At 46.4% G+C, this 24,772-nt stretch overlaps 1 protein-coding gene across 1 annotated transcript in view; it reads right to left on the bottom strand.

The window, feature by feature from the left end:
- Nucleotides 1–24,772, bottom strand: part of LOC119404996 (probable G-protein coupled receptor CG31760) — a 166,890-nt gene that overhangs the window by 99,797 nt on the left and 42,321 nt on the right. The window lies entirely within an intron of this gene.

A 24,772-nucleotide genomic window follows, 5' to 3' on the forward strand; every position in this document is an offset into this window, starting at 1 on the left:
TAGAAAAGCAAACAGGACAGCGTTTTACTCAGAGATAGAAAGTTTTATTGAATACAAAGAGCGTGCTCTTCGTGCGCACACATAGCAGAGCATCGATAGTGGTTACGCAAACAAAGCTCGCGATAGAAGGGGCCCTGCACGTCAACACCGAAGCAAGTAAAGTGTTGGCTGTCAAGGTAGGCAAACGCCTTTTCGTATGACCCTGGCTCGACCAACGCATGTTTTTCCTCTTTTATTTATATGATATGATTACACGAGCTCACGAGTTAGCGTACCACAATGTCTAGAAACAATCTCAGTTTCTCTGAAGCGCTGTCCTGTCTTATTACAGTCTGGGAGAGATAATCTGCATTTAGTTCCTTCAAACTAGGCAAAACTTTAAAAAATATGTAACAAAAAATTTTGTCTGAATAAACTGAACTGAAGTGAATTGAATTATCGAATCACTTCGTCTGTGTGTCGGTACAATTCGAGGTCTCTTAAATTTGGACACAAATGTACTCGAATGGCACTTTATTTCGTCTGTTGTGAAAGGAAAAATCGCCATCCATTTGTCTGTGTCATTAACGGGCAGATGGCAATTTTCCCTTCTCTTAACTCTTCCTCCACCTGGCAGGATTCCACAGAACTGATATGCGACGAGTCGTCGTTTACACTTACTAGTTCACACATCGGCAAGAACAGGTGAGCATAATGACGAGAAGCGTGGCAGCGTTACGTCAGTTGCAATAACTTTGAAACATTTCGTTGTCGAGTCTCCATACCGTCGAGAAGAGGAGACAACCGCGTCCATACGTATTTCCCCATTTAGTGGAATTCTCGATTACCGCAAATTCAGCATCGCGCAGAAGATTATTGCACAGAACCTATTTTTTAGCGCGTGCGCATGATGGTGGCCACGGTTCATGTATTTCAGGGGCGATAGTATACGCAATACTCAGACGAAGACAACGCTGTGCCCACCGCAGTGAAGTAGATAGTATACGTCCGCTGTACAAGCGCACCTTTGTCGAAATAAGTGAGTCTACAGAGCCGGCGGAATCGCTGAAATCGTTTTCTTTTTGCACATCTACCTACCAGATTGAGCTTCTTTATTACTTTCCGAAGATGGTGTCCTTTGCATATACCTAACCGATATACGGACAACGATCACCTCACGTGTGAGCAGGCTGCTCGTTCTCGCATTAGACTTTCGCTTTCTGTAACGGCACAATACCGGCTGAGAATTTCAATTGGCATCACACGCCTTGAGACTTCAGGACCGAGTCCAAGACCAAATAGTAGCATACAATACCAAGACCAAGTAGCATGCTAGTTGCATTAAATGTCAGAGCTTTAACCAAGTATTGGCATGCTGATTTCAACACCTTTCATTGCGCATCAGTTTAGGGAGGTATCAATTATTTTGAGCGTCATCCCTAACAAGCACGCGGAAGTTGCTTGTGAATCCACGGATGGGTCATTGTGGGTGAACATCCGATCATTTGACGGTCTCCTACAGCTCAGGGTAGATTATTACGTTGTTTAGTTAAAGTGATCAGAAGTTCTCCCAATCCCAGCCGCGGCCGCTGCATTTTCGATGGAGGTGAAAATGCTTGAGGCCCGTGTACTTAGATTTAGGTGCACGTTAAAGAACACCGGATGGTCAAAATTTCCGGAGCCGTCCACGTCGGCGTCTTTCATAATCATATCGTGGTTTTGGAACGTAAAACCCCAACTATTATTATTATTATTATTATTAGAAGTTATCCCAAGAAATTCAGCGGAATTCAGCGATCCTCGCCGACCTTGATTCGCTTACAGCGACAGCTCCAAGCTGTCGTCGAATATCACGTCGTCTTCTGAAGAAAACGATGGGTCTTTTGCCGCAACACGAGTGCGTGATTTCGTGCACAATTCACAGACGTGACCATTCTTAGCCTCTGCGCAGCGCACGAAGCTTCTTGCGAACTGCCTGTCGCGAATATGGCACGATAGTTTAGTGCTTAACGCGTCCGACTGCAAGCGTCGCAATGTACAAAGGGAATGATTTCATACCCGGTGGTTGTGCAAAGCGTTATTCTTCGCTAAACGTTGGCGGTATAAGTAACGAAGAGCAAGTGGGCGACGACGTAACGGAATAGAATGAAACCAAGTTTCAAGTCTTTATATGATGACGCGAAGTTCTTCAAGAAAATCGCATTTCTTAATTATTGTTTCTTTGGGCTTCAGAGTTTCTCGATATAATCGAAGAAGAGTCTTGTGTTCTGCCCTTATATGTGAATCCCAAACGTCATGGCAGATGTTACGGAACTTTCCGAGGATTTCGTTGGACATGCCGTTCATCATATTGTGAAAGAAAGAAAAAAACGTCCCTATAGTCTTGCAATGAAACGTTAAGCAGTCGCACTTACTACATATCGAAAAATGACCCTAGGGCAACGATGTTCAACGCTTCTATTCTTTGTCGCGGCAGTTGTCTGTATCCTTTACAGTAGATGACTTAAAAAAAGCAAAAAGAACGAATGGTCCCCCAGCTTTATCACAGATGTCGGCAATTCGTGGAATGAGAAAGTAGAACAAACGAGCCTGGCCGCTTATTTTGTTGGAATCGGTTCAAAGCGGAAGAATACTTTATTTTTTGGTTCGAAGCGCGATTATTGGTGATACGAACGGGTCAAGGAATTCAAAACGGCGGCTTTTATAGCTAGCTGCAGTTATCCGTGTGGCCTTTTGTTTTTATTCTTTTTCCCTCGCTTTATTTTTCGTTTCCGTAATTAAGTGTATGAATTGCCGTGACGTGGCGCAGCTTGCAAGTCAACTCAATCACATTGTTCAGGTGACTCGTTCAAGTGACATCAGCACTTCTGAAGGGTCGTCGGCAATGCAGAACGGTATTCGATTTGAAGTAAAGCAATCAAGGCAGTGTGCTCGCTGCCTGAAAGCAACTGCGTCATCTCATCTATCGACTAGACCTCCATAAAAAACGAAAAGAAAACTAAAAATTTCAACTACACCTCATTTCTGTCCATTAATTATCTAGCATTTCCAAAATCGCACACAGAAAAATTAAAACACGGTAATTGTTATACACTTTATAGCCCTAAAATATCCAGCGCTTTTTTTTTTCGTTTTTTTAGGTGAGTATGCAGAAAACGCTATCCACGAAATTGCATGCTCCGTCAAAACTATCTAGTTCCTTCTCTTGAGTCCAGTACTAGAATAAATTACATGCTGTTTAAAAAAGTTTTCGATAAATGCAGTTTGCTTAGGCGGTTTACTCTTGTGGGCAACAGCGCATTCAGCGTCCGCTGAGTCCTATTCCGAAAACGCATCCGCGAATGCCCACAAACGTAGTCTCAGATATAGACACATAGCAGCATTGACGCGTGTCGAATTTATGTCGATGTGGGCACCCTCGGTAAAGCTTGACGATGTGGAACAACCCCGACGCTTCGCATCGTCCACGTGGTTCAATGTCAGCAATCAGCCTTTGCAGAACTTCATTGACGCCCTACACGTCACGCTTCGCACGAAGGCAATTCAGAACCACATTGCCGACTGCGCTCGTACAAATACGAATTGCTGTACACTCACTTATTTAGAAGCGTCCTTCTTTTCGTTACCGTTACGTGTATAGTTGAACCCTTTCTACATTTCTCGCTTCGCCTCGCGTTGTTTTCTATGCCGGAACATTGCGTCTTATCTAAGTTTGTATAAGTATCTCCACTCACTCGCCTCTGTTCGAGTCCTCCCCGTCATTACTGTTTTGGCGCTCCACGCCAAACACAATGTTGAAGGTAATACATTTCCTACTCATGAACTTCCTGAGCAGAGCGTCCACAGGCGCTCCAAGCTCTTTCATTCACCGAGGGCACGGAAACTCTCCGAGCCCCATAAGGCGCCGAAGATGCGGCCATTATGCGAAAACACGTAGGCTTCGTCCCTTCCCTCCTTCTAAATCTCCATGTCTGTCTAAAAAACAAGAACAAAATGCGTTTGTAGATGGGGGTAAAGCACGGTGTTCTCTTTTCGTCAGGATTATTTTCGCGAAGGTGTTAGCTCGGACCGCGGCAACTTCGCAGCGACCAGACGATGTGCTGGGCGGCCGGCGGTCTCGAGAGGAGTGCCGCTACGGCTCGTTAAAACTTGTGCACGGCTGCGGCTTCTCTTTCTTGCGTGTGCGCTGACCGAGGCGCGATTCTGCCGCAGTCACGTCCCGCGTCGCTCGGACCCCCGTGCTAATGGCCAGCGCGTCCACTGGGAAGGCGAGGGCATTACGCACGCCGCTTTCCCTCGAGGAGCACGGAAGGAAATTCCCAAGCACTGCTAATCAGACGCACAGTCCGCAAGCGGGGAGAGCCGATATTGCTTCAACCACCTCATCGCAAGTTAAACAGAAGATAACCTATCAGCGCGGAAGAGGACATGGAAAGTGGGAAACGTAAGGCGAAGGAAAGAGCTCTTGCTACTCATTTCCTAAGAGGACAAAAATGCTCATTAAAGAGCGTTACTGCTGTAGCTGTCCTGAATGGCTTTGAACGGGCCGGCGCCGATAAAGGCGCGGGCTCGTGTAGACTCAAAGTGCTGCTCCGAGGAGTAAAGTAATTCAGTACGCAAGCAAACGTTCAAATTGCTTCGTTGAATGTATAAACGGTGTCCGGAAAGTCAATGCTCCTTTTAGATTCTTACTAATAAACTTGTCAGTCTCCTTTTACTAGATTTAATACGCTGAGCCCCCTCAGGACTTCAGTGGCGTACGCATTGTCTAACGCGTTTTCCGCTAATTTGTACGCAAACCTTTAGATACCGAATTCGCACACTTTCCCACCAAAATTGCTGCGCGACTTTCTTGAACACATTTCAGACTCATGTTTCCAACTGACCAATGGTATGCAGCTAGGTTTACTCGGAACAAATAACCGTGGTTACAAATCACCTCAGCGATCTCCGGCAATAGGGTGTTTTAGCAGGGCGAGTTTATGGCACGGGATGTGAATACCGTATACCGTCGCGGTTGGCACGTTCCTATTTTAATCTGCAAGACCTGTTTTGGCCACTATAATCATCTCAGCATGTTGCCGTACGCACCGAGAAACTCGCGCAGCTGAAACGTTTCCGGATCGCGGTACATTTCACGCGGAACTCATCACGCGGTACATCACTACGCGTCGGCATGGGCATGAGCGAAGAGACGTAATGAACAAACTCCGTTCCAGGTGTTGATGATGTGTTTTTGTTCGTTCGCCGTTGTTTTTTTTCTTTGATTAAAAATACCACCCGGGACAACGGAATACAAGCACCCATTAGCAGTGTTGCCATCTCAGTTGTCAAGAATTCCACCAAAATAGAGGATTTTAGCCTGTCCGGTATTCCGGTAACGCCCTAATACCGGATAGCGTGTGCCGTAGCTGCCGCCACGTCAAGTGGCGCCAGCTATGGAGGATAAAAACAACTAACAAACACATAATGTATGTCCTTCGAGATTATGGGATTGTCACTCGCTAAGCCTACACATTGATTATTTGAGTATGGCTCTCCAAAACGGTGCCGTATCGGCACGAATACTTTGCTGTCGAAGCTTACGAACGTGAATATAAAGCAAATAAAAGCATCAGTTCAGAAATAACGAGCGACAGAGCGCGCGACGGCTCCTTGATAGATTCGAAGTGGACGGCAATCGCTTTCGGCGGCGCGGCCATGTTTGCCGGGCATGCGCATGCGCTGTTCACACCCGGTATTCCGGTACACGCAAAGCATTTTGCGTATAGCGGTGTACCGGACAGACTAAAATCCTCAAATGGGTGATGAAATCCGCTAGAATCCGCTATTTTTTTTTCCAAAACCACCAAGGTATCCGCTAAAGCCCTAAGAAGTATTTTGTAGAACCCTACAAGAAGCATAAATACAAAATAGACAAATAAATGCTGAAAAGGAACGCAATTTGCTGAATACAAAACATCACTGCATTTTCAATTTTCTTCATGGAGCACTCATTCTGACCGCGGCGCTCCATCTCTCAGCGCAGGCACAAGGGCGTAAAAGTCTCAGAGTGTGAACAGATCGTCATAATCACAATCTGAGCTAGTCTCCCACTTGGCCGAGCAGAGCCTCTGGCTGGTGTGGAGCACCTGTTGAAGGTGAGCGCTTACTCACACTCACTTTGTATACATCCCGATTTCCGATGAGGCGGATAGTTTTCTCTGGGCAGCTCGTAGTCGAAGCACCCATTTTTGTATCTTTTGAGCCCAGCTCTGATGACTATGATGGCGTTAACTGTGCTGGGGGAGAGCCTGATTTGGAGCTTTGTCTTCAACAAGTTCATCTGGCTGAACGATCGCTCTACTGCAGCATTCGAGTAAGGAAGTACTAGAATGGTGGTGGCGAATTATGCCAGTTCCTCGAGCGGGTATTCACTATTCCGCTAAATACAAATTTTCGCCGCTAAAGTTATCGAAATTCCGCCAGATCTAGCGGAATATCCGCTGAGATGGCAACATTTGCCTAATGCTTGCGCATACGAATGCTTTCATTTTGTGCCGCAAACTCTTCGCTGAGTTCATGCTTAATCCGCTACTACTTTACGCATACGTACTACTTTAGTAAGTCCAGAAAAGTACTGCACGCACGAAACGCTTTCACGTGTCTGAAGCAAATATCGCTGCGGCCGCGCGGCACAGGTGGTTTAGCGAGGCGTCGACAGACCTTCACGGGGAGAGCGTTAGGTGCGTGTCAATGAGCGTGCACGTGTCGCTTCTCAAAGCAGAGATAACCTTGCAGTGCCGGAAGCCACGGCGCCTGCTGTGCAATTGAAGAAGGCGAAAGTTGTAGCCGTGTGAAGCGCAAGATATGTGAATCTGATATCCTGGGAGTGTTGTACTTCGCTCAGTCACCCGGTTAACTACACCGCAAGCTCAGGCGTGTACAATGTAAAGCTGAGGGTTTGTTTGAATCAAGGCAGACACGCCCGTGTGGAGAGGGCATGGGTAATTATCGATGCAGTTCGGTGAAAGTGGTCGGTGGTGCAGCTTTCGCTGAACCGCCTTGTCTTGGTGTTTCATTGAAACACCAAGGCAACGAAGCAATCGAGGTTAACTGCGCAGCCTGCTGAACAGGTTGGTATACGTATAGAAGCGGCGCTTCCGGTCGCTCCATCTCCTTACAGCGAAAAGCAAGAACAGATTACGTAAGATACGTCATTGCATACGAACGCTTATGTCAAGCTGCAAGAAAGAAAGTCGTTACATAAATAGGCTTAAGAAAAGAAAGCACGATGTGGAGATAGCGTACGCGTGTTGAATTTATAAGCCGCAGTTATGCGCTACAGTCGCACAGGAGAATGGGTGATTGCCCGGCGCTTTCAGTTGACCTCGACGCTGCTGCCTTTGCTGGGCCTCAGGGGCAGAGACCCGCAACACACAGTGTTAGTCCGAAACATGCAAAATATCGAGAGCTATAGAGTGCACCAAGAAATAAAGAAAATATTTATGGAATGAATTACGGTAGCATTGAAACCAAGTTTGTACACTTCGAGCTATAACCTGGCATGCAAAAAGATGAACACAGCTTTGTATGAGTAGTTTGTACGCGAAAAAAAAAAAGTGAATCTTCGGTGTCTCCTTATTAAGCATTGTCACTCATCATGTTTCGTCAGTACCAGCGGTAGTAGCTTAGAGGCTGAGATGTAGTGCTGCTATGTTTGACGATGCGGGTTCGATTCCCGGCCACGGCGGCCACATTTCGATGAGGGCAAAATACAAAAATACTCGTGTACTTAGATTTAGGTGCACGTTAAAAAAAATGTGGTGAAAATTAATCCTTACCATACGGCGTGCCTCATATTCATATCGTGTTTTTCGCTCGTAAAGCCCCAGAATTTAATTTCGTTTTTCACGACTGAGTGGTTGTGAGATGTCAACAGCCTTAACTTCAACCTAAATTCGAACAGCAACATTAGGAGTGCCATTTCGACTTATAGTATAAGTGCATATGTTCGCGCTTTTAGATGCCATGCTAAGCTTCATACATTTCTAGGTTATTTGAAGATGTTTTTCATTTTCTAAAGGCGAATTTGTCAAATGCTTCCCACTGATACTTTTTGTGCGACAGGAATGCATTGAGTGCCCATTGAGTAGTTCCTACCCGCAAAGCAGGCTGCCTGTCCTCAAAAATTGTGCTATTACCGAATTCCCCTCTAAAACACTAACTAAAGTTTACTTAATGACATTCTCATAATTATAGTCATGCTGGCTATATTATCGTTTTCCATGTTCGCTTTAGCTACGAAACTGCCCCGCGACGGTGATCTAGTGGTTATGGCGCTCGACTGCTGGCTGACCCGAAGGTCGCGGGATCGAATCGCGGCCGCGGCGGCTGCATTTTTGATGGAGGCGAAAATGTTTGAGGCCCGTGCACTTAGATTTAGGTACACGTGAAAGAACCCCAGGTGGTAGAAATTTCCGAGCCCTCCACTACGGCGTCTCTCATAATCATATCCTGGTTTTGGGACGTTAAACCCCAGATATTATTATTATTTAGCTACGAAACTTGATCGCTCAGACTTATCGTTTAGACTCGATTTTTATCAAAACACCCGGCATGTTGAACGAACGCCGCATTGCTTTCAATTGTTAGTGACGAAGAGAAACATCTATGACGTGAGAAACATGCCTGTTGACGCAGTCATGTCGATGCAGGAACGCTGAATCATTAAAGGCCAACTCCGGCGATTTGTTGGCCATGTCAAAGTAATGGTGCTTTTATGTTCCTGAGACGCTCCTGTTACGGGCCCGATAGCAGAAATACTCGGCAAATTGGAAAATAATTTTAAATAAGCAAAAAAGCGCAACACCGAAACCGAAACCCAAGCGAGTGTACTGTCTACGTATGACGTAGACGTTGTTACGAACGAACCGGAAGTCGTGCAAGGCATGCCGGTCACGCCGGCGCGGAGTATGAAAACTGTGACAGCCGGGACGACCAGCGAAGCGCCGGCCAAACCAACGCTGTCTGTCGCCTTGTGCACAGCAGACGCTCGCTGTAGCGGCCTAAGCGCCGAAGTTAGCGGTGCCCTCGGCTGCGTCACTTCCGCCGCCTTGCCAACACTGACGTCACAGACGCAATGTTGTCAATAATTGTGGGAAGCCAGGAGGGCGTTTGCAGACAATCTTTAAAATTCATTTGCAAACAATCTGCGCATGTCTCAAGCCTGTAATTTGGCATAAATGACGGAAACGTGCAAAGGAACGTACCCAGCGAATTTCACTGAGATCCATCGACCTCGAAAAATCGCCGGAGTTGGCCTTTAAAGGAGTGCAGGCGCCAAAATCTTCCATGAAAGTATTATTAAGGAAAGCCTTCGATGCATCACCAAACGTGAAAACTGACCGGCGTCCCGCGTCGGCGGCGCCAACACGAGTGATGCAAAAGATCAGCATCACGTGATGACGTCACCATATGACTTCATAATGACGTCACGATCGCCAAAATTAGCGACGCCATCACTGTGACGTCACTAGGGCGTCACACGATGACATCACCACACGACACCGTCTCTTGGTCAAAGGTGGGCCGATCCCGGAGGCAGTGCAAACCCATGTTAGGTGCGGGAAGCTTTCGGTGGGCGCGGGGCAGGATCAATACATGGAATGAGAAGAAAAAGAGGTTGGCTTACGCCTTTGAGTCCTCTTAGGTGAATGCATATGGGACCCTGTGATTTTTATTTTATCTGAAAGACTGCCTATTGGGGACGCTGATAACGACCGGCAAGCAGACGGTATAGAGTACACAATAATTTATTATTACACAATTTACATGGAGCATTTGACGAGTTCAAAAGTTCCCGCCAAGAGGTGGAAAACCTCCGGGTGACGTGATGGCAACGTGACGTGAAGTACCAAACCGGTGACGTCCGCACACTGATGTGCTGTCTGCTGCATTTCACACGAGTGGCTCCGCTTTGCGGCAACAGTGCGATCGAAATGCGTAGCTGCGTCTCCCTGCAACGCGCGTTTATCACGCTCAGTATGTACCAACTGGCCCGCCAACAATCAGTGTTGCAGTTAGCGATTATTTTGTCGCTATCGTCGTCGTACGAATCCGACCGTGAGCGTCAGCCTGGACGCGAGCAAGTAAGGGTGGGACATCAGTTTGTTTTTGATCCGCTGGCGTGAGTGCACTTTCTTGTTTAAAGCTATGCCATCTGCCCACTCGCAAGGCCTCCTCAAAAACGTCATCATATTTGGCGCACACGACGCCAACGACACACTATTTACAGTTCTCTCATGACGCTTTTGCTGATGGTTACCGCGACAAGTCTGGAAAAGGAGCCACACTTCGGCTGTAGGTTTTAAAATTCAAATAAATTATACCTTTAAGCCGTTCGTTTTCTATCAAAGTTTGCCACAGCATTTCTTCCAAGCACCCAAAGCTCATGCTGTAATCAGCTTACTGTCCGACATTGGTGCCTACACTCCTTTAAGTTACAAGCGCGGCTTGTTTATTTTTCCTTTCATGTGCGGCAGCCATCATTCGCTTCGTAAATAACTATGATAACCTACTCATTCCGGCCTTTAAAACAACTAGAGAAGCTTTTGTCACGTAAATATAGCGAGCACAATCCGTACAAATTCATGTTCGTGTACTGAAGACACTGCTTGCACAAACTTGGCGACGCCGACCATGTAGAACGCAAGCAGGAACGCAGCCGCTTTTTCTGTGCGCAATGCGACCTTGGAGAGAAGATTATTTTGAGTCCATTAAAAAATCCGGCAGATCCCACGCACAGTGGGAATCGATATAATGCGAAGCAGCCAGCAAAGAGCTGCATACATCGTTTTGTTTATTTTTGAGCCGAATGAAATCATTCATGCCATGGCATCTAGTTCACCATATATCGCATGTTTGCCATGCACGCGTGCATGCACAATGTGGTATATACCATGCCAATGAAACGTATATTCTGGTATATACATTGCATGACCGGTGATTTATGTTCATCACGCACTCCTCTCATGCAATACCAATTTTGGTATATATCCAGTTATCTAAACGGCCGGAAGCGCACCATAACAGTGTCATGTAAATCATACCGTACATGACATTCGCATGTTAGGACCTGTCATTTATGTTCGTCATACAGTCACATCGCACAATACCAATTTTGGTTTATATCAAACGAGCGAAATGGCCGCGAGTCTACCATGAGCGTGGCATGTAAATCATGCCATACGTGACATGCATGTCATGGTTTTCATTATGCCACCTGTGATTTACGTTCGGCATACATTCGCGTCACGCAATGCCAATTTCGGTGTATATCAAGCTAGTGAAACGTCCGCGAATGAACCATGAGCGTGGCATGTGAATCATGAAATGCATGTCACGGTTTTCATGTTACCACCTGTTATTCATGTTCTTGATACCGTCACATCGCGCAATACCAATTTTGGTGCATATCAATCTAGCGAAACGGCCGCGAGCGCACCATGAGCGTGCCATGTAAATCATGTCGTACATGACACGCATGTCATGATTTTTATGTTACCACCTCTCATTTACGTTCGTCATACAGTCGCGTCGTGCAATACCAATTTTGGTGTATATCAAGCCCGCGAAACGTCCGCGAATGCACCATGAGCGTTGCATGTAAATCATGACATACATGACATGCATGTCATGGTTTTCATGTTACCACCTGTTATTCATGTTCTTGATACAGTCACATCCCGCAATACTAATTTTTGGTGTATATCAACCTAGCGAAACGGTCGCGAGTGCGTCATGAGCGTGGCATGTAAATTATGTCGTGCATGACACGCGTGTCATGATTTTCATGTTACTACCTCTAATTTACGTTCGTCATATAGTCGCGTCGCGCAATGCCAATTTTGGTGTATATCAACCTAGCGAAACAGCCGCGAGTGCGTCATGACCGTGGCATGTAAATCATGACATACATGACATGCATGTCATGGTTTTCATGTTACCACCTGTTATTCATGTTCTTCATACTGTCACATCGCGCAATACCAATTTTGGTGTATATCAAGCGAGCGAAACGGCCGCGAATGCACCATGAGCGTGGCATGTAAATCATGACATACATGACATGCATGTCATGGTTTTCATGTTACCACCTGTTATTCATGTTCTTCATACAGTCACATCGCGCAATACCAATTTTGGTGTGTATCAACCTAGCGAAACGGCCGCGAGTGCGTCATGAGCGTGGCATGTAAATCATGACGTGCATGACACGCATGTCATGATTTTTATGTTGCCACGTGTCAGTTATGTTCGTCATGTCGAAATGTCTCGTCATACCAGTTTTCGTATATATCCATTCATTTAAACGGCCGCGAGCGCCCCGAGACCATGTCATGTAAATCATGCCGCACATGACATGCGTGTCATGATTTGCACTTTGGGACCTGTCATTATGTTCGCCATGAACTCTTGTCACGTCATACCAGTTTTGGTATATATGAAATTAACGGAATGGCCGAAAGAGCCCCAAGGCCGTGGAATGTAAATCATGCTGTTCATGACATGCATGCCATGATTTTCATGTTATGACCTGTCATTTATGTTCGTAATACGGTCATGTTATTCCATACCAGATTTGGTATACATCCGATTAACGAAACGGCCAGGAGAGCACAAAGTCGTAGGCGGTTAGATAGATAGATAGATAGATAGATAGATAGATAGATAGATAGATAGATAGATAGATAGATAGATAGATAGATAGATAGATAGATCATCATCATCATCATCATCAGCCTGTCTACGCCCACTGCAGGGCAAAGGCCTCTCCCATATTCCGCCAATCAACCCGGTCCTGTGCTTTCTGCTGCCACGTTATACCTGCAAACTTCTTAATCTCATCTACCCACCTAATTTTCTGTCTCCCCCTCCCGCGTTTGCCATCTCTTGGAATCCAGTCAGTTACCCTTAATGACCATCGGTTATCCTGCCGACGTGCTACGTGCCCGGCCCATATCCATTTCTTCTTGATTTCAACTATGATGTCCTTAACCCCCGTTTGTTCCCTGACCCACTCTGCTCTCTTCCTCTCTCTTAAGGTTACACCTATCATTTTCATTTCCATCGCTCGCTGCGTCGTCCTCAATTTAAGTTGAACCCTCTTTGTAAGTCTCCAGGTTTCTGGTCCGTAGGTAAGTACCGGTAAGATGCAGCTGTTATACGGGGTGTTTCAAGAAATGTGTCCAACCTTTTCAAAAAATCAGGAAAATGCGATATCTCATTGCTGCCTTCAGAATTGGTCTTTATGTAGTGCTAGGGATTTTAAGATGGTTAAAGAAATTATTTGCGACTCTAATTAAAAAAGTAAACTTAATTAACTTTTTAATTAGTGGAGTTAGGTGGTTGTGTCGAATGGGAGAATTGAAGTTCTTCATGCCAGAAACCCAACCCAACTTTGAGATTTCGGAAAAGTGGTATCTAGTAATAATTACGAAGTAATGAAATTCAATCAAGTTCAATGGCGAAACCTAAACAGAAACATGGAAGAACGCAACTACCATATTCTTCTGAGATGTCCAAAATGAATGAATGACTTTTTCTGTAGCGCTAGGCATCTTTAGATGGTTAGAGACATGACTTAAGACAGTAATTAAGAGAGTTCAATTAATTAAGTTTTTAATTAGAGGAGTTAGGTGACTGTGTCAAATAGTGGAATCGGAGTTCTTCGTCCCAGAAACCCACCCCAACATTGAGATTTCGAAAAAGCGGCCTCTAGTAATAATTACGAAGTAATGAAAATCAACCGAATTCGATAGCTTTCACTGTTGAAAGCCGTTGCATTTCGTTGAATTTCATTACGCCACAGCAATTACTACAGGACGCTTTTTCGAAATCTCAAAGCTCGGATGGGTTCCTCGCATGAAGAACTTCAATGCTCCCATTTGACACAATCACTTAACTCCATTAATTAAAAGTTAATTATTGTAGCTTTCTTAATTACAGTCCTAAATGATGTCCTTAACTACCTTAAGATTCCTGCCGCTACAGAAAAAGCAATTCTGAAAGCCCCGAGCAAATATCGCATTTTCCTTATTTTTTGAGAAGGTTGGACACATTTTTTGAAACACCCTGTATACCTTCCTCTTGAGGGATAGTGGTAGATTACCATTCATGATTTGATAATGCTTGCCGAATGAGCCCCAACCCATCCTTATTCTTCTAGTTATTTCACTCTCATGGTTCGGCTCCGCGGTTACTACCTGTCCTAAGTAGACGTACTCCTTTACAACTTCCAGTGTCTCGCCACCTATCCCAAAGCGCTGTTCTCTGCCAAGATTGTTCCACATTGCTTTAGTTTTATGCATATTAATTTTCAGACCTACTCTTCTGCTTTCCGTATCCAGTTCAGTAATCATGAGCTGTAATTCGTCTCCCGCGTTACTCATCAATGCAATGTCATCAGCGAATCGCAGGTTACTGAGATACCCTCCATTAACTCTTATCCCTAACTCTTCCCAATCTAGGGTCCTGAAAACCTCCTGTAAACACGCGGTGAATAACATTGGAGAGATCGTGTCTCCCTGCCGTACGCCCTTCTTTATTGGGATAGATAGATAGATACGCTCAAACTCGCAGAAGTTCGCTAAGAAATGCTTCGCATTTAAAATCAGTGCTCTTCATTGTCTGAGACACAGTTGAGAACGTTCGTTCTTGCACAGAGCCACGGCGTGCAGTTAAAGCCTGCAGTGGCACCAATACCGGAGCGGAAAAAAGAAAAAAAAAAATTCGACGGCTCACTGCGGTTTCCCGTGTTGAGCCCTATAGCTGACGAAAGGTGAAGAGCCACTCGCTAAGCCCAACGTCTCGTTTTATGATTAGTATTACTATTGGTACTCCTCTCCAATAAATATTGTAGTTAGAAAAAGCGTGTCCGCGACCAGAACGAACGAAAAGAGAAAACAAACTGGGCAAAAAAATATATGTTGCTGCGGTCACGACGTATGTTGCCCATCAGGCGGACAGTGTCGGCGCGCAGAATCCGTGTCTCCCTTGGCGAGTTCGAGGAACGCCAGACTCGCTGCAGGCAGGATTCCAGGAACATTGCTCAACGTCCCGCGAATACGGCGTCAACGTCATACCGTTAACGCCTGTTTTTCGCCAATTCGGTTCTTGACGAGAAAGCGAGTTGCCATGCCGAAAGAGAAACAGCGTATGGATTCGTCGTATAGGCCACAGGCCGAACGAACGACCGCGCAATGATGAGCGGCTCGTATAAATTTTGAGGCAGGGCGGCGTTTTCGCTGCTCTCGTCGCCTTTAATTTCGGGTCACACCGGCGTGATGCCCTCGCGTACCGTCTGGGCCGAGCGTCTCTAGCTTTCGATCGTGGTGCTATTCCTTTTTTTTTTTTTTGGCTCGTCGTCAGAGTTGTTGTCCTTGGTGGAGTAAAACTGAAAACAACGGATGATTGCGTGAAGCTAATAATACTGCGTGCGCAAGAGCCGCGGCTCCGTACGCACCGTTGGTCGCCCTTCCTTCTCCCCATTCTGCGGATGCCTCGCCTAATGGGACCTAATGGGGCACCGCACGGGTGCACCTGAGCGACGGGGTCGGCGGTGGCGTGCTTGTTATACGCCCGTGTCGCAGGCCACTCTCGTGCGCTGCCCACATTCTACGCGAGGGGCAACCCACTCGTTCGCTATTCCGCCCTTTCGAGAAGCGTTCCCAATCACGCGAACCTACAGCGTAATAAAGCGGCCGTTACAGCGTGAAAGTAAACACCGGCCCGTTAATTGTTGCGCGAGAAAAGAACAAAAAAAAATAAGTAAAAAGATATGACGGAGAAGTAAGTAGCCTCGCATTTGAGCATCCTGGGATTGTACGTGTTGCTTTGTTTTTTTCTCGATATTTTTTTCCCTTGCCCTTAATTAATGACGGTTTTGCCGCAGCGACGCGCGTACGCAAGACTCATCGGAACTTCTCCCTTCCTTCCTCACCCCCAGCACGCGTCTCCAAAATAATTTACTACAGCGATTCCACTTTTGTTTCGGTCCTTTGAGCGCCCATGAGTTTCCTAAAAGATCTTATCCTCCCCTCCGCCCACCCGAAGAAAAAAAAAAGAATAAATAAAATAAAGCACTCACGGCGCACTGCTTTCTCGGTCTCACTCATGGGCTTATTTTCCTCGCATTTTTCTCGAGTCTTGAGAGGGAGAACGCCGTAGTCAGCTGCAGGAGGAATTAGAATAAATTGCTTATATATGAAAATTCATGGAAATGTAAGCACGACGCTCCAGAGGGCGTCTTATGACGCTGGCCGCCATCGGGCCCAAGCCATTTCATAACTTCACGATTCTCCCCCCCCCCCCCCCCCTCTCTTCATTGTTACCGCACTCCTTTGAGTCGACGCACTCTCTCCCACGCGGCCCGAGAACCAGCACGAAGCGACGGGATAAATGGCAGCGGCCTGCAGAGTGGAATGCGAATAATGACCGCCACCGCTGCTCATCCGGCGGCCTATATAAAAGCCAACCACAACATCACTGCCAAAGCAGTCTGCGGCTCAGATATGCGCGCGGTTCGCTTCGTATGCCAAACGAAAGAGGGAACGTCGGAGCGCGAGATTGTGTGCCGGGGCTACCGAAATGTCAAAACAATTGGCAGTGAATCAGGGCAGCAAGTGAAAACTGCCGAGCGCAAATTCGGTACGGGACATAAAAGAGCACACACCGCACGGGACAAGCACCAATGCTGCGTCTGCTCTCTACGTCTTCACGAACACGACCCAGACATGCACGTTAGAATACTGCTAACCATTGCAGTACAAGCCTACTACACAGATTACGACTAGGCGTGGCGTTCACTCGTCGTTACGTACACCTTATTGGCTGTGCAGAAAGTCCGAATTGCGAGGTATGTGGCACTCCTGAGACTACTGAACACCTTTTGTGCGTCCGCCCACGGTGTATCGCGCAAAGAAATTCGATGGCCACCGTCTTGTTGGAATCAACGAAACAACAAGCTTCAAAAAAAAGTTCTGTTGGGACCACCACCTCGGCATCAGCGCGATATTCTGAAAGCGCTGAACAATTTTTGGCGCGAGACAGAACTCGACAAGAGACTGTAAATAGTTGCTGGACATTCAAGGTTTTGCTTCATCGCCACCTCCCTCCTCCTTATCATCAACACCTTCTCTCTCCTCTCTTTCTCACCCCCTACCTTTTCCTAACGCTGAGTAGCAGGCCGGAAAATTGATTGAGGCCGAACCTCTCAGCTTTTCTGCCGCAATAAACATTTCTCTCTCTCTCTACGTGCCGTACCGTATTGGCGCTCTGTAGTTTAGCATTATGCAACAAATTCTCTCAAGTGAATACTGTCACAGGACGAAAAGTTATGCATAAAACTTGTCCTTAGGACCTGAATTCAACTTTAATTAAGTCCAAATTATAAAGTTGGAGATCGGGTAAGTTTCTCTTGAGCCATAGATAAAAGTTTTAACCTCCCTTATCGTGGTGAAAGCTAGTTGTTCGGCAGACCCTGCTGCATTTCTGGCGAACACAAACTGTAGCCTGAGGCAAGCCAAGCTACGTTGACAAGTAGACAGAGCAGACGCTCGTGCATTATTAATGTACTATATAGCACCCTATCATTTCAACAACTACTGCTGATGTTCGAGAAGGCTAAACTCCGTACAACCAATTCAAACTTGCGACAGGGTGAGCTCACGCCTCACGAGATATAAGTTCACTTTTCTTGAAGGCTGAAACATACCATGTGCCATACCATACAGAGCATGACGTTCCTGTGGGGACACACTGCATGTTCAGATGACAGTTGTTTCACATCATCCTGCAATTTTCCTAGAGACATTAATATGTTCAGCGAGTCGTGTATCAAGTAATCCTAAATGTCGCCATTCACCTGGAGAAGCAGTGAGTGAGCTCACTGAGCACGTGCCAAACTTAGTGCAGTAGCGGGAGTTTGACCATACTTTATGTTCGTGCGTATGAATGTGCGCGTGCATATATACACATGCAAAGTTGAAAAACTTCAAGGTGGAATGTTCAACCCCCCCCCCCCCCCCCCCCATGGCTACGCCAGTGCTACCTCTGATACATATTGAAGCCTACGTTTGCCTGTGCAGCGCTAGAAATACGTACTGTATACGTATATACACATCACAATAAGAAAATCTTTTATTTTCCAACGAAATTGTTGGGTGTCCTTCAGGCGAAAAGCTGCACAATATCTGGGACTCCCGCACATTAAGGGAAACGCTAGGGCGGAGCATTTGCTACAGCTATAGCCGATCCGCCCGTAGCTAGCACAATCCTGTTCATTCCTCTCTCGCTCACTCGCCAACTCACTCATTCTCTGTGTTCGTCATCATCCGGACATTCCACTGGCGAACAGCAGTTTCGTCGTAAAAAAAAAATCGATCAGAGAACGAAAGTGCACGGCTGCACTGAGACGATGGTGCGGTCTCCTTTGTGCTGCCTAGCGCGACGGTATACATTCTGTTCCTCTGGTCATTATGTCGGCCTACTGAGCGCCTACAATTCGTTCGCGAGTAAGCGTAACAGCTTCACTGCATGCAGTTGTCATTACTGCGCGCTTGGAATGCATGCAAAATAATGCAGTTACGGCACGGCAACACCATCATTACTGCACCGAGAGTGCGTTTGCGAAAAACTGGTGTCGGTATCGTGAAACATTGACGTCCAACCAGAGCGCGACACGTGTTGCAATTTCACGAAGATGTTAGTCGCACTGGTTTTCTTGCGGATTCCCTGTAGGGGTACCTGCTCTATACAGTATATATGTATATATGATGACATGTTAGAGGTATTTGTCCTTATGCTATGGTGCTCAACGTACGAGGGAGTCGCTGTTGACTGTTGTCCGCGCTCGCACCATAAACGGGGGCGACAAACCGCTCAGAGGCACATGTTAGAGTATACAAAAGTATGGCAGATTGGCTTCTATAGTACCTGAAGGAGATGTTTCTGGGAGTGTCAGTCTATCTCGTAACCACTCATTCTTGCTATACAATGCTTAATGGTTCTACTGCGACATTAAAAAAACTCAAATGCAAAACTTCTACCATACGAAATTCTCTCAGAATATGCCAGCCTCCTGTGGTACGCGTACTGGTTAACATGCAATGCATAATTTAACCTCATGGTCATGGGTCATTGTCTCTTTAAGCAAAACTGCTGCGGTATTGGGGGCAAAGACCTACGGAGTCACCATCTTATGGAAGGGCCTCGCTTGCGCAGTAGGACGGATAGCGCGCCGCGCTTCTCATATAGCTTTGGCTGTCGGCTCTGAATGACTAAAAATATCCCGCGGGAGCCCTCCTGGACATATATGTAAGTACTCTCGAGACAAGGAATCTTTACTGTCAAAATAATTATCTCGAACAAAAAGCACGCACATAATGGTTTAAAGACGCCGTGCAATTCCAGAAAACCAACAGCAAACGCCTATTGCGCGCTGTCGCAGCGACGGAGTGTCTACAAGCCGACTTCTTGCGTGAAAGGTGGGAATCGCTCAGAGCAAACTATGTGACATGTGTTACTATATAGTGGGCTCTTTGTATAACTAAGTGGCGCATAAACCTCAAGCATCAATTCAACTGTCGCATGGGTTCACAACGACCGACCGCGCATTTTCGCACCATTCCGCGAGCTTTTCGCACCATACCGCACGCAAGCAACCATTGTTGCGTGGACGCTATCAGAGATGTTCGACAATAATTAAATTGCGTTATAACCGGGGACGTTGACGCCTATACGAAGACTTGTGATGTGCCGTCGCAATTATTCTTACTTTTTCTTTTCTTAGGTGTTTCCTTATTATTTTAACAGCGGAACTGTCAAAGCCGAGCGTAAGGTGTTATCCGTGGACTGGAAAAACCAGCTGGCGGGTGTGCGCCACAGAAATTCGGCAAGCCCCATTACAGAGTCAAGCATTTATGGGAACCATATGAATACGTTACTGGTGAGAAAAGGAAGTGAGCGTGAGGAGGAGGGAAGTAGGGTGAAGCAAAGAATAGCATTGTAAAGTATAGTATAGCAAGGGGGTGGGAAAGGGAAATGAGAGTTAGGACGAGTGGTGTGAGGAGAAGGAGGGCGAACCATAGCATAGCCATGTGTAGTAGAGTATAGCAATGGGGTCGGAAAGGGAAGTGAGGGTGATGAGGAGGGAAAGGAGTAGGGGAGAAGGGCATAGCACATCCTTCTATATTATAGTACAGCAAGGGAGTGGGAAAGGGAAGTGACGTTGAGGATGAATGATGTGAGGGTGAGCAGGAAAAAAAATATTAGGGGAGAGGGTGAAGCATAGAATAACCTTATATAGTATATTATAGCAAGGGGATCGGAAAGGGAAGTGAGGCTGAGGAGGAGGGGAGGTGGTAAAGTATTGCATAGCCATGAATAATATGGTATAGCAAGGTGGCCGGTAAGGCAAGTGAGGGTGGGCAGGACTGATATCAGGGTTAGGAGGAGGGAAAAAAAATAAAGAAGGGGAATGCCGCCCGCTACGCCGTTTCCTCAGTCTTCGCACCGCAACCGCGTAGCTGCCCCAATTTCTTTTTTTTTTCTATATGAGTCGCACTGTAAGCTTATCTGTCGTCTCAGCGAGCGACTTCCTGCTGCTCCTTTTTTTTTCATTCCGGTACATTCATTGTTTGGTGCACTGCTAACACAAACGAGGTCTGTTCGTGGTCCCGCAGGCATGGCACCCTTTCACGGCAATCCCAATCAAATTGGCCACGGAAATCTTCCAGAGAAAATGATCCTTGGACCACGGCCCCACACACGCACCCTTGCAAAGCGACGCAGGCATTGACACAGTTTATGAAATCGATTGGTCTCAGTGATCGATTGTATGCTTAATGAGGCAACACGTGCGAGCATAGATAGTACCTTCCTCTTTCTCTTTAGCTGATTCTTCTTTTTTCATGCCTTAAATGTTTTTTTAACACGAAAGTGTTTTATGCCGGGGTCCACCAAGACTTCAGTGACGTATTTCCGTCACGGAAATGACGTCGAAAAAATTTACACGATCAGATGGCAAAGAAAAAAGTTCCGTCGACGGGCATCGGACCCACGACCGCTCGGTCCACAACAACAGATGCCGGGCACGCTATCCACTGCGCCACGGTCACAGACTTAGAGAAGCGAGTTGGGCTAGTTGGTGCTTATTAGCTGCGGACATATCTACTAGCGCGAAAAACACAAAGGACGAGGTAAAGACGGCGGACAGGACGCAGCGCTAAACCGTTACCTCGTCTTTACCTCGACCTTTGTGTTTTTCGCGCTAGTAGATATGGTCACAGACTCTAGAGGCTTTACAAATGCGCCTTTTATATCTACCACTCTCCCGGTCGGCGGAGTGGTGTTGCCCTCTGGGAGCGGTAAAGTAAAGGAAATCGTCATTACTGTGGCCTCCGCGATTAGCACCTACAACGCGTTACACGTCCGTCCCATTCGGCGCGTTTTCAATAGAAGTTCAATTTTGTCCATGCCTTAACACACCGCGAGGTGGCGATCTTAGCCCAAGCGTCGTAAAAGCGTCGGCCTCGTTCATAGCATCACGCTAATCCAAACCAAAAATAGCTCTGCGACGCGCGCCTGCCTCACGTGGCTGTAACACCGCGTTCCCCGCTCACGCTCTCGCCCCGAGAAAAATCGCGACCGGGCTACCGGGGCGGCACGACACGCTTTGCGTTTCCCTCTAGTCCGGCCGTGGTGTTCAATCACATTTTAACATGCCGCGGGATGGCGACCAAGTTCTGCGTCCAACATGCGACGCTCTTCTGGCTATCACACCTCGTTCTCTGATTACGCTTTCACCGTTAACTACTACAGCTACCACAAGGGTTTGTTTAATCATTTAACATGGACGTTAATAATAATAATAATATATTAATGAGAACTAACAGACAATAATGCCAAGGAAAGTATAGGGGATGTTTTTAGTAATAAATGTAAGGTAATTGTGAAGAAAGAAAAGTGGACGAAAAGATAGCTTGCCGCGGGCAGGGACCGAACCTGCGACCTTCGAATAACGCGTCCGATGCTCTACCAACTGAGCTACCGCGGCGGCCATCCCCCCGTCCACTTTATAGGGTATATGTGTGCACTTAAACGTGGGAGCGTCAGTCAGCGCCGCCAGTAGTCATGACGGCGAGTGTGGAACACTCTTTTTCTGCCTGTTGGCGTCACGTAGCACGTGAACTTATTACGAGCTGGCAGCTGACCAATAATCCCTCGCATACTACCTGAAAGCATCAAGTCTGCCAGAAGGAGACCCTCGCTATGAATGAAGGAAAGAAGTGTTAACACTTCTTTCCTTCAATAATAATATATGGGGTTTAACGTCCCAAAACCACCATATGATTATGAGAGACGCCGTAGTGGAGGGCTCCGGAAATTTTGACCACCTGGGGTTCTTTAACGTGCACCTAAATTAACATGGACGTTAGTCGTCGAGATGGAGATGTAGGACCAATCATCAAAAAGGGTGTATCGACGTTAAACGGTGCTATAGCTGCCAGACGTCAATATACATTGTGGAAACTCTCTTATATCAATGTACAGTAAACATTCAGTTACTTCTGTAAGGTTACTTCCGATTCCAATGACTTCCGATTACTTCCGATTCCAATGACTGAGGGATCAACCATCTTTTTCTTCTTTTTTTTTTTTTCCTGCGTATAGGAATGGAAACCTTACGCGCGCGCCTGGTTTAACTCCCTGCATTTTCATCCTTTTCGCTTCCTTCTGTTACTGTGTGAGCGCAGTGACCAGTGAACCTTCAGTATATGTTTTATAGAACCAGCATGTTGATGTATCGTGATTTGCGATGCAAGGTCCAGCTATATGACCAAAAAGTATCGCTTTTCATAGAATGGGACAAAGTAATATGAAAACCTTCAGTAACGTTTCAACTTGCTTTGCGCCTCTCTCGTCTTCTAATGAGGACTTTGTTTATCCACCTTTTCTTCTTTCTTTCTTTTTTTCTAAAAAGCGTCTTTCCCGGCTAAGCAGCTCCGATGGTCAGTTATTGCGATATAACTGTGAGTACTTGCGCCAAAAATGCTCCAGACTATATGTAAAAAGACAAAACACATATGACAGAGAAAGGCTGATAAAGTTAAGATGTACCTACCTGTTTAAATACCTGTTTAAGTCGGCTTCTGTGTGCACAATCATGGCTTACGTCGGAGGTTAAACTGGATGTGGAAAAGGCGTAGAGCGGAGCTGAAAGGCTTCTGCGCTAGATTTCGTAGGGAGTTCGAGTTAATTTCTAGGGGAATGACGGCGAGGCATTTGCTCAGGGCGAGTTGAGAGTGACGGCGATTTCCGAACGTCGCCCCTAATCTTGCAATTCCAATATCGGCCCAGGCGCACCAACCGCCGGTGACGCCAGGTGGTAATTAAGCGCCTTGGACGCACGCTTTCGGTGCCTCTTTCGTGTGGCCCGGAAAACAAGTCGCGCGTCAGGTTGGTACAAACACGCCAAGTGAAATGTTCAAACGGTTCAAGCGGGATCATGATGGAGCAACGAGGGCACCAATTTGCAACGCAGCGCGATTGTCCGCCTACTCGCAGGTCAATATTGAAAGTCCCTTCGACGAAGAACGGTGTTGTTTAATAACAGGCATCAATGATGCCCGTCTACTCACACGCGTGTGAACGTCCTCTCTGAATTTGAAAAGTTTGGCCCAGGCTACCTGGCCCAAACTCTCGGCCTCCATACTATCTGGACTGCTGTGACCACCTGCCAAGGATGAAGACAACGCACCGGCTCTTGAAATAGTAATCATCTATCTATCTATCTATCTATCTATCTATCTATCTATCTATCTATCTATCTATCTATCTATCTATCTATCTATCTATCTATCTATCTATCTATCTATCTATCTATCTATCTATCTATCTATCTATCTATCTATCTATCTATCTATCTATCTATCTATCTATCTATCTATCTATCTATCTATCTATCTATCTAGTATAGTACATCGGCACGTCTTGAAGGGACAAAATAAAGAAGTTAATCTTTTTACCATTCGAAGAGTAGACGGAAATTACTGCAGTAGAAATAAATGGTCACACATTCCCATTTCTGTCATTTGGCGCCGAAACAACAGTACCTGCTCCTACACAGGACGTTAAGTGTTTCGAGGAATGCTCTCACATTTTAGTCACTTCGCGAAAAGTTCGGGAGATTCGCTCTGCCAGTCAGAGTATAATTTGGAGCTCCAGTGCCCATAAAAACGCATAACGTTCCGACTAAATGGTGCGGGAGCTTCGGGGCGTCGTCGCCATCTGTACTTTGTTATATTTTCCAAATAAGAAGGGTATATTGACGCCATGGCGTTAAAGAGCTCGTTTCGCTGAAATTCCGGTGTCGGGGTCGGCGGCGGCGTCTTTGGTTGTGAGCGAAAACTCAGCGTTGTCCGTGAGCGAAAATTCGAGGTATATATGCAAAGAAAGAAACAATAAAAGAACCTCGGTTCGAGTGGCACCGGGTATTTGAACCTGCGACCCCTCGCTCCGTGGCGTGATGCGTGTAGCCGCTCGGCCACCACGTATACATGCTCTAGCGTACTAACGGCGAGCTATTTATATACACCATTTAGCGTTGGTGTTACGCACACCTCGGAGGTTCTCCAGCGGCTTGACTACCACCCGCGAGATGGCACAAAGGCGTTTTCAAATGGCATCACCCCGCCGTGTGGCGGTGTTTCGTCGCGCCGCGTGGATGGATACTGGAGCCGGATGGCGTCCG

This window comes from Rhipicephalus sanguineus, chromosome 1 (genome assembly GCF_013339695.2).
Source record: "Rhipicephalus sanguineus isolate Rsan-2018 chromosome 1, BIME_Rsan_1.4, whole genome shotgun sequence".
NCBI classification, from domain to species: Eukaryota; Metazoa; Arthropoda; class Arachnida; order Ixodida; family Ixodidae; genus Rhipicephalus; species Rhipicephalus sanguineus.